This window comes from Rutidosis leptorrhynchoides, chromosome 4 (assembly GCF_046630445.1).
Source record: "Rutidosis leptorrhynchoides isolate AG116_Rl617_1_P2 chromosome 4, CSIRO_AGI_Rlap_v1, whole genome shotgun sequence".
NCBI classification, from domain to species: Eukaryota; Viridiplantae; Streptophyta; class Magnoliopsida; order Asterales; family Asteraceae; genus Rutidosis; species Rutidosis leptorrhynchoides.
Window position 1 is genome coordinate 309,604,391 of NC_092336.1, and position 12,202 is coordinate 309,616,592.

Below are 12,202 nucleotides of genomic sequence, written 5' to 3' on the forward strand. Positions count from 1 at the left end.
AGGTTTAATATAGAATCAAGTGGCAAACTTGAAGATTAGTTTAGTTTCATATGTTATAATCAATATTTTAATTCATTTTACTTATCCATAGTTAGCAGTCTATTAGTCCGATTGTCCAATGGTCCAATAGTTCAATAGTTCAATATATTCATATATAATTTAATATACATAATTAATACGTATCGTGACCCGTGTACCGGTCTCAGTGTCGATCACAACTCAAAGTATATATATTTTGGAATCAACTCCGACCCTGTATAGCCAACTCTCACCTTCACATATAGAGTGTCTACGGTTGTTCCGAAATATATATAGATGGGTCAATATGATAAATCGAAACCTTGTATACGTGTCCCGTTATTTAAAATGCGTAAAAATAAATAACAGAAATTAAATGACGATAAATAAAATTGCGAGAATGTAAATTGCGATAATATAAATTGCAATAAATTAAATGTTAATCAGTTAGCTGGGAACAGTTAGCTAGGAACAGTTAGCGTGAAATCTTAACAATATTTCAATTAGTTAATATGTTTGTTTCTAACAAATTTTTATTTTGTCCAATGTTTTCTTCATTATGCCACTTGTTGGATTCTGATAGGTCAAAATCCAAATATGAAATTTGAATGAAAATGGTTATTCTGGGGTGAGCGGATACGAATATTGGTGGTTGTAAGTAGGATAATAGAAAATCGTTGAATCAGATTCGAAAAATGTACAGTGTAACTTATTAATGTGAATTCTAAATATTCCTCGGGTACTACCCACCCGTTAAAATATTTTCTTCATTAACAGTTTGTACAAAGAGAATTTTTTTTTTTTTTTTTTTTTAATTACAATCTTTCTGAAAATATACTTGCATATATATTTTCTTCAGATGTAATCGTAGATTTAATGAGTCAATAAAATATTAAACTCATTTGGTTTATCGTTAATACTGGATTACATAATTTCTAAAACATTAGAGATTACATAATCGCCATGTCGAATGAAGATAAATGAAGTAGAACGATACGTAAAGCGAAGATAATCGACGTAGAACGATATGTAGAACGAAAATAAAGTGGATAGAGCGACACGTAGAACGGTGATTATACTCGAGGTGTAATTTGTGACGTTGATGATGGTGATGCTGTTGATGGTGCTGGTACTGAAGATTGCGATGTTGATGTTACTGGAGGTACTGGTTATGCTGCCGGTGCTGCCGCTGGTGTTTGTAACCTTCGCACCAAATTCTCCAAAACCATTACTCGAGCACGTAGTTCGTTAACTTCTTATATTATGTCGGGATGATTGACGATTGAAACGAGCGGGTGAGTAAGATTCGAAATATAGGATAGTATGTAATTGTGATGAGATACTCGGAAAAGGAAAAGAGAAAATGGTTTCTCGAACAGGTTTGCCGGTAAGTGTTTTAGGTTCATCGCCAAGAGGGCAATTTGGTGGATGAAAGGGATCTTCGATGTGAAATGATCTTCGGATATCGGATGATATTCTAGATATATAGAATATCTATACATATAATACTAAAGATTTCGTAGACTACCGAGGAACCTACGGCATATGTCAGGCAAGTCTACAAATGTGCTAAGATATGAATTATCAGATACGTTAAGATAAGAATTTTGTCTATACACTATCGATGCACTAAATGCAGTAAGACGTGTCTAGACTTAAGAATGATAAGCAGGTAATTTCCTAAGAATGATAAACAGATGGTTTCCAACTAAAATGATAAGCAAAACTTTTTGACATGTAGACACGGTCAAAGTCCAGACTCATTAATGCATCCTAACAACTATCAGTTAGACACACTAATGTAAGACCTGGTTCGCTAAGACCAACGCTCTGATACCATTCTGTCAAACCCCGTCCAAGTCCCCCTGGACGAAATCATCAATATCTGGTCCCATTGCGATGATCGACTCCAAGTAATGTCCTTAATATGAGATAATGTACAGCGGAAGACTTAATTCGTACCTGAGAATAAACATGCTTTAAAACGTCAACATAAAGTTGGTGAGATATATATGTTTGATGCTAGCAGCGTTATAACTATGGACCACAAGATTTCATATGTAAACATAAAAATATTCTAAGTGGTTGAGCACTTGGTAACCATACTTAACAATTAATCACGTCGCATATTCCCTTTATTATGAAATCTTACTACACTGTACCAAGTATAGTCACGAAACGAAGTACTGTGCAACCGTTGAATACTGGTCGTCCAGTCCGGTTGGGGTTGTCAGGCCCGATAGATCTATCAACAGGATTCGCGTTTACAATACCGCTGTAAATATTAGTTACCAAGCTACAGGGAAGTATGCCAGTGGTACAACTCAACGTAGAATATATTTTTCAGTTACTTGTGTCCATATCGTAAAACATAAAATACATGTATTCTCATCCCGAAATATTTAGAGTTTAAAAGTGGGACTATATACTCACCTAATGTATTTTGTAGTAAAAATACATATAACATCATTGATCACGTATAAGGTTGGCCTCGGATTCACGAACCTATATCGCGTATATATATTAACACATAATTGAAGTCAAATAATTTCACCTATTAATTATATAATACTTATATAATAAACATTAATGTTTATTTACTATTTTATGAAATTTTAATATAATTATATATATCAAATATTTTTATATGTAGTTAGAAATATTGTTAATAATACTAATAATAATAAAAATGATAATTTAAATAATAATGAAAATTTTAATAATAATAATAATAATAATAATAATAATAATAATAATAATAATAATAATAATAATAATAATAATAATAATGAGCATAATCATAATAGTAATAATACATATATTAATATTGGTAATAATAATAATAACAATAATATTAAGTAATGATAATATTAATAATAATAGTACTTGTAAAATACTAATAATAATGATAACCATATCTAACCTTATTAATGATAACATTAATCGCAATATTAATGGTAGTAATACTTTAATTAGCATATTTATAACAATAATAATAATAATAATAATAATAATAATAATAATAATAATAATAATAATAATGATAATAATAAATTAGAAACTACCTTAGGAAAGGGTTCAAAAATATATTGCGCCTCATGCAAGGCTCGAACCCCCGACCTCTAGAAAACCGTCCCAACACTCAAACCAACCAAGCTACCATGTATTTCTGTTATTATACGACCCATAAATATCTATAACCCGATCCAACATGGGATACTCGACCCAACAACAAACAGAAAATGGCAGCCCAACAGCACACTCTTACGGCCCAACTACTCAATAATTTGGAACCCGTTTTCAACCCAATTAAACACAAAAAAAAAATATAAACCGATCAGAGATTATCCAGCTGGATTCCATTGAATATCAAACATCGACTTTTACATCATTATCATCAAAATTAGTTTATTATTTACCATCATCATCAATAAAATCGGATCATCATCGCTTAATATCACGGTCGTTATCATCTTCTCTAAATTCCGTTATCATTTTCATTAGGGTTTCGTCAGGGTTTCATCAGCAACACATCTTCATCAATTTCATATCTGTAATTGATAAAAGAAAGGTGCAGCAACAATACCAGACGAGTTGCAGGTGAAAGTTTCGATTATCACAGAAAACTATAGGTCAGTTCGATCTTAATTATATTCCTACCCCATCCGTTATTTTATGTAACCCTATATCATCGATCTATGTCTTATCGTTAATTATTACTTCATCTAGATCATCCTTATTCGTTTAAACTCAGTAACTGAAAATGGGTTTCGAATAAATAGAAGGAAACACAGAAAACAAGAGGTGGCTCGTGGTATTTGGTTTTGGTGAATAGAGGATAGAAGCAGGAACCTAGATGTTACAGTAGCAGGTTATACGGATTCGACGGTTTGGTGATTTCATGGTAGTTGTTGTGTCTTTCTTGGGTAATAGGGGTGGTTGTAAGTGGCGTGTATAGGTGGTTTAGTGGTGGTGGGATCGTACAGCAACATGTGTGTAAACGAGTAACAGGTTATGATGATGAATAAGGTGGTTTTTGCCAAAAAATTAAGAACAGAGGGTTTATCGAGTTTGTTCCCAAGTTTCTGAGTTCTGTTTTTATTTTATGAACGAACAATGAAATGGCCTATGTCGTGCAGGTAATAAAGCTGATGATATCCGAATGATTGAAGAGACAAACACCATATATCACGGTTGTCTCATAGTGAAGAAGGAATCCTTCGTACAAGAAAGAAGAAAAAAAAATAAAGTTTGAAAGAGATTGATATGAATTCGTTGATGTATCTGTCTGTATATATCGACATATATCTGAGTTTATCTAATTTTTATGTATCTTAATCAGTGTTTATATTTTTATATTTAATTCCTATTAATAAATATTAATAATAATAATATTGTTAATGTTATACAACACATACTAATAACACTAATAAATAGAAATACTGTATAAAGATAATTAATAATTTTAATAATAATATTGGTTCTTAACATTATAATTCGTGATGGTAATATTTGTTTATAATATTATAACAATTTAAATGTGCCAAATTTTTATCTCATATAATATTTATACTACTGATATTAATATTAATATTTATTTTAATAACAATCAAAAATTTAATATTATATTTTACCTCGTAATTTACATATTAAAATCACACTTTATTAATTATATAATATTTAATATTTATAAAATATATACCACATATATTTAATAGCTATCCCCTTTTAACAATATACATATGGTATTATTTATGCATAGATATCTCATATATTAATTATAAATATTGCAACACATAAACTCAAAGTATAATATTATATATCTAATACTTTTCTACCGTTGACAATTTATGTTCAAAAAAAAAAATCAATTTCACTTAATATACTCTATATATTTCAAAATAACAGGTTTTAGTTATTTTAAGTTATCTTTCTAAATCTCATAATAGTTCATTAACATTTCAAATTTATTATCTATAACTATTTATATCTACATTTAGGTTTGCAATTAAAGGTTCGTGAATCATCAGACATGATCAAAGGGTGACAGATTTCATGAAAATAGATTTCAAGGTTTTCGAGACTCAAAATTACAGATTTTGCTTATCGTGTCAGAAATATATATAGTTAATAGTTTAAATTTGGTTGGAAATTTCCGGGTCGTTACAGTAGGTGTTTTTGGTCGTTGGTGTATGGATTAGATATAAAGGATATGTAATTTTGTTTTCATGTAAATAAGTCATGAATGATTACTCATATTTTTGTAATTTTATGAGATATTTCATGCTAGTTGCCAAATGATGGTTCCCACATGTGTTAGGTGACTCACATGGGCTGCTAAGAGCTGATCATTGGAGTGTATATACGAATAGTACATACATCTAAAAGCTATGTATTGTACGAGTACGAATACGGTTGCATACGAGTAGAATTGTTGATGAAACTGAACGAGGATGTAATTGTAAGCATTTTTGTTAAGTAGAAGTATTTTGATAAGTGTCTTGAAGTCTTTCAAAAGTGTATGAATACATATTAAAACACTACATGTATATACATTTTAACTGAGTCGTTAAGTCGTAGTTAGCCGTTACATGTAAGTGTTGTTTTGAAACCTTTAGGTTAACGATCTTGTTAAATGTTGTTAACCCAATGTTTATAATATCAAATGAGATTTTAAATTATTATATTATCATGATATTATGATGTACGAATATCTCTTAATATGATATATATACATTAAATGTCGTTACAACGATAATCGTTACATATATGTCTCGTTTAAAAATCATTAAGTTAGTAGTCTTGTTTTTACATATGTAGTTCATTGTTAATATACTTAATGATATGTTTACTTATCATAGTATCATGTTAACTATATATATATCCATATATATGTCATCATATAGTTTTTACAAGTTTTAACGTTCGTGAATCACCGGTCAACTTGGGTGGTCAATTGTCTATATGAAACATATTTCAATTAATCAAGTCTTAACAAGTTTGATTGCTTAGCATGTTGGAAACATTTAATCATGTAAATATCAATCTCAATTAATATATATAAACATGGAAAAGTTCGGGTCACTACAGTACCTACCCGTTAAATAAATTTCGTCCCGAAATTTTAAGCTGTTGAAGGTGTTGACGAATCTTCTGGAAATAGATGCGGGTATTTCTTCTTCATCTGATCTTCACGCTCCCAGGTGAACTCGAGTCCTATACGAGCATTCCATCGAACCTTAACAATTGGTATCTTGTTTTGCTTAAGTCTTTTAACCTCACGATCCATTATTTCGACGGGTTCTTCGATGAATTGAAGTTTTTCGTTGATTTGGATTTCATCTAACGGAATAGTGAGATCTTCTTTAGCAAAACATTTCTTCAAATTCGAGACGTGGAAAGTGTTATGTACAGCCGCGAGTTGTTGAGGTAACTCAAGTCGGTAAGCTACTGGTCCGACACGATCAATAATCTTGAATGGTCCAATATACCTTGGATTTAATTTCCCTCGTTTACCAAATCGAACAACGCCTTTCCAAGGTGCAACTTTAAGCATGACCATCTCTCCAATTTCAAATTCTATATCTTTTCTTTTAATGTCAGCGTAGCTCTTTTGTCGACTTTGGGCGGTTTTCAACCGTTGTTGAATTTGGATGATTTTCTCGGTAGTTTCTTGTATAATCTCCGGACCCATAATCTGTCTATCCCCCACTTCACTCCAACAAATCGGAGACCTGCACTTTCTACCATAAAGTGCTTCAAACGGCGCCATCTCAATGCTTGAATGGTAGCTGTTGTTGTAGGAAAATTCTGCTAATGGTAGATGTCGATCCCAACTGTTTCCGAAATCAATAACACATGCTCGTAGCATGTCTTCAAGCATTTGTATCGTCCTTTCGCTCTGCCCATCAGTTTGTGGATGATTGGCAGTACTCATGTCTAGACGAGTTCCTAATGCTTGCTGTAATGTCTGCCAGAATCTTGAAATAAATCTGCCATCCCTATCAGAGATAATAGAGATTGGTATTCCATGTCTGGAAAAGACTTCCTTCAAATACAGTCGTGCTAACTTCTCCATCTTGTCATCTTCTCTTATTGGCAGGAAGTGTGCTGATTTGGTGAGGCGATCAACTATTACCCAAATAGTATCAAAACCACTTGCAGTCCTTGGCAATTTAGTGATGAAATCCATGGTAATGTTTGTGACAACCCGGAAATTTTCAACCAAATTTAAACTTTAATCTTTATATGTTTCCGACATGATAAGCAATATTTGTTAAGTTAAATTGCAAGACTTTTAAACTATGTTCATACATTCATTCAACCTCGACCATGTTCCAACGATTTATGAACCATTAAACGAATATGATTATATATGTATATGTGTATATATATTATAACTTGAAACGCAAACAAAATATTAGATTAAATACTTTATATGATTGTATCTGTTTCAAAATATTTATCAATGGAATTAGAAGATAAGATCAAATGATTGAATTATCAGATATATTGAATTATGATTACATGTCTCTGTTGAAAGGCCCACGTTGATTTGAGAAATCTTTCCATTTTAACAATATTCGGAAAATGGTAAAGTGATTTATAAATAAGAACAAATTGTCAGTCATTGAGAACTAGACAAAGGATAGTGGAAGATTGAATCTCATAAAGACTCGATTGATCTATTTAGTTTCAAACGTACAAAAACGTTTTCAGTTTAAAAAGAACTTTATTATTAAAACGTATATAACTTTTATAAATATCTAGAACCACTTTTGACAACTCATTACTTAACTAGTATGATAAAGATAACGATATTTATATTTTATTTTATTAAATATATATAACGATTTAAATTAATATTATATATATTTATACGCGTATTATACGTACATAGTTTTATACTTTTACTATACTTAAACTTTACCTTTACTTTATTTTTACTTTACTTTAACTTTAATAATTCACTTTAATAATTCATACTTTAATAATTTACTTTAATAATTCATACTTTAATAATTTACTTTAATAATTCATACTTTAATAATTCACTTTAATAATTCATACTTTAATAATTCACTTTAATAATTCAAAAATCTATTATAAATAGAATTCAATAGGTTTCATTATTTCATAGAAACTTGAAAATATTTTTCTCTAAACTCTCTCAATCGATTTACATATATATATTTACTCCGTATTATTTCAAGATATTATTAGTATACATAAAATATTACGACGGAGTGCTGTCCGAGTGATTTCGAAATTGTTTTTCGAGTAGGATAGGATTAAGGAAATTATGGGTTATAGCTATGGAGGTGATTGAGTATGGTTCATGGGTACGCTCGTGAGGTCAATATAGTGTTTATCATTTCCGTTGCGTCTACGTACCTTTCCTGCAATATTGAATCTCAATATTGATACGTGAGTACTCATAATTTAACTTTTACATACTAATAGTGTATCCCTGACTAGTGCTCGAGTATTTAGGATTATGCATGCTTGTACTTTTGATATTGCCCTTAGACAGGTTTGGTTGAATATTGAATTAGTTACACTTGCGGTTGAGATAAGGTATAAGATATGCATGTCCTTGGAAAGCTAGCGAAAAATTAAGGACTTTTCCTTTAGATATCGAATGGTTTCGATGAACGGATTAGAAGTTATAATCAATTGAATTTTTTATATTTTTATTAAAAATGATTATTATTATCGTCGTTCTAGTTTTATCTTATTATTATCATTATTATTATCTTTATCAATAAAAGGGATTTATCATTAAAAATTTTTATTTTTATTATTATTACTATCGTTATTATCGTTAAAGTTATAATTAGTATTATTATTATTATTATCCAATTATTATTATTATTATTATTATTATTATTATTATTATTATTATTATTATTATTATTATCATTATTAATATATATATCATTATTTAAAAATGGATATTGTCATTGTTATTATTATTATTACTATATTATCATTAAGATAATTATTAGTATTATCGTTAAAAATGTTATAGTAACTATCATTATTAATATTAGTGTAATTAAAACAAATATTTGTAACACCTAATTATTTTGATTACTATTATTATCATTATTATGAACACGATATAAAAGACGATTAAAAGCTATTAGACGAAACGATTAGGAAATAATGAGTAAGAGTATCATGATGAAATTAAAATATTATAAGATATTGATTTAGATAAAATTATCGTTCTTATTATTTTTATCATTACTATTATTATTAAAAATATCGTTAGTATTAAAACTATCATTTTAACAAAAATTATCATTTTAATAGAAATGTCATTGTTACTATAAAATATCATTATTATTATTATTTTAAATAGAATTATTATTTTAAAGATAATATTAAAAATTATCGTAAATATTAAAGTTATCATAATTAGAATTATCATTTTATCATAATGTTATCTTAGTAATTATAAATATTGATATTTTTATAATAATAATTATTATTATAAAATAATACAACTTTTACTTACTATCATTATAGATATTATTTTATCAAATAAATATGTGATACAAACATATTTTACTACGTGTAATAACTTACTTTAATAATACCTATCATATTATCTTTATGATATTAAATGAACCCTATAAATTTTATTACTTAATATATATAAAAGTATATTATATTATATAAATTTAATATAAAATTTTATTTATTAATAAATAAATTATATTATTTACTCTAATAAATCTTTTAAAAATATTTAAAAATATAAAATGACGATATTTAAACTATATATTAGTCTTGTATAGATTTTTGGAAATTATTTTGAGTCAAATTTACTTTTGTTGACTTTTGCATATTAGTCTCGAGCATTAGGATTGTGGTACACTATGACTTGGCTTAATTTGTTAGACAAATATTGACCAACATATAATTATATATAATTAATTTAGGTTCGTGAATCCGAGGCCAACCTTGCACTTGTTCAATGACGTTATATGTATTTTTACTACGAAATACAGTATGGTGAGTTTCATTTGCCTTTTTACCCTTTATATTTTTGGGACTGAGAATACATGCGCTTTTATAAATGTTTGAAGAAATAGACACAAGTAATTGAAACTACATTCTATGGTTGAATTATCGAAATCGAATATGCCCCTTTTTATTAAAGTGTGGTAATCTAAGAATTAGGGAACAGACACCCTAATTGACGCGAATCCTAAAGATAGATCTATTGGGCCTAACAAACCCCATCCAAAGTACCGGATGCTTTAGTACTTCGAAATTTATATCATGTCCGAAGGAGGATCCCAGAATGATAGGGGATATTCTTATACGTATCTAGTTAATGTCGGTTACCAGGTGTTCACCATATGAATGATTATTTTTGTCTCTATGCATGGGACGTATATTTATGAGAACTGGAAATGAAATTCTTGTGGTCTATTAAAATGATGGAAATAAATGATTATGATAAACTAATGAACTCACCAACCTTTTGGTTGACACTTTAAAGCATGTTTATTCTCAGGTGTTAAAGAAATCTTCCGCTGTGCTTTGCTCATTTTAAAGATATTACTTGGAGTCTTTCATAGCATATTTCGAAGAACGTTGCATTCGAGTCATTGAGTTCAACAAAGATTATTATTAAATCAATTTATAGTTGGATAGTGGATATTATGAAATGGTATGCATGCCAGTCAATTTTCGATGTAAAGAAATTTTGTCTTTTAAAAACGAATGCAATGTTTGTAAAATGTATCATATAGAGGTCAAATACCTCGCAATGTAATCAACTATTGTGAATCGTTTATAATGTATATGAACGGGTCATTTCAGTTGGTATCAGAGCGGTGGTCTTAGCGAACCAGGTCTGCATTAATGTTTCTAACTGATAAGTCGATAGGATGCATTAGTGAGTCTGGACTTCGACCGTGTCTGCATGTCAAAAGTTTTGCTTATCATTTTGTGTCAAAAATTAACTACTTATCATCCTCAGGAAATTACCTGCTTATCATTTTTAGTCTAAGACACGTCTTGCTGCATTGATTGCATGAATAGTGTATAGACAAAAATTCATATCTTAGCATATCTGCTAAATCATATCTTATCGCATCTGTTACTTTAAACTTTGCCTGACATATCCCGCAAAGTCCTCCGTAATCTACGAAATCTTTTGATCTATATATATATATATATATATATATATATATATATATATATATATATATATATATATATATATATATATATATATATATATATATATATATATATATTCTATGTAATTAGAATACCATCCGTTAGCCAAAATCATTTCATATCGAAAAAAAACAAATCCTTTATCCAATCGTACGAAATAGAATTCGTCATCAGTTCAAGTCACTCAGATTCCGAAATGGAATCTCATTCAAGCTCCGAAAGCAGTGTGACAGGAATAGATCAACCAATCAGTCATCACCTATTCTGGATGAATTGGGGATGGGTTCCTAGCCTCCTCAATCATTGGAGACAAGAAGAAGGTGATCCCTTCCATCCACCACATTGCCCTCTTGACGAAGAACCTGAAGCACTTACCGGCGAACCTGTCCGAAACACCATTTTATCGCTCATTTCCAGAGTATATCGTCACGATTATATATTACATCAAATTTTAGATTTTATTTATCCGCTCGTCCGAACCGACAATCACCCCGGTGTAATAGAAGAAGTCAACGAGCTTCGCGCTCGGGTAGTGGCTTTGGAGAATATGGTGCAGAGATTACAAACACCAGCAGCAGCATCAGCAGCATAACCAGTACTGCCATCATCAACGCCAACAGTACCATTACCACCTCCAACCACAACCGCGTTGTAAACCTCAACTTCACAATCTGTCCCACGAGCATCAACATCATACGCACCATAGATACCAAGGAGTACCAACAACAATAACTGACGAAGTATTAATTCATAATTTCATTGGAGAAACATTCCGCGGCGATTACGTAATCTCTAAAGTCTTAGAGATTATCTAATCTTGCCCTAACCATAAATCAGTTAAGCGAACCAAAATGATAGAAAGAAGAGTAGAAACCCTGACAAAAATGGTGTGTGATTAACAAGCTAAACTTGCTTTACCAACAGCATCAACAGTACCGTCAGCGTTAACAGCATCGTCAGTACAGTCAACATCCGAATCAAC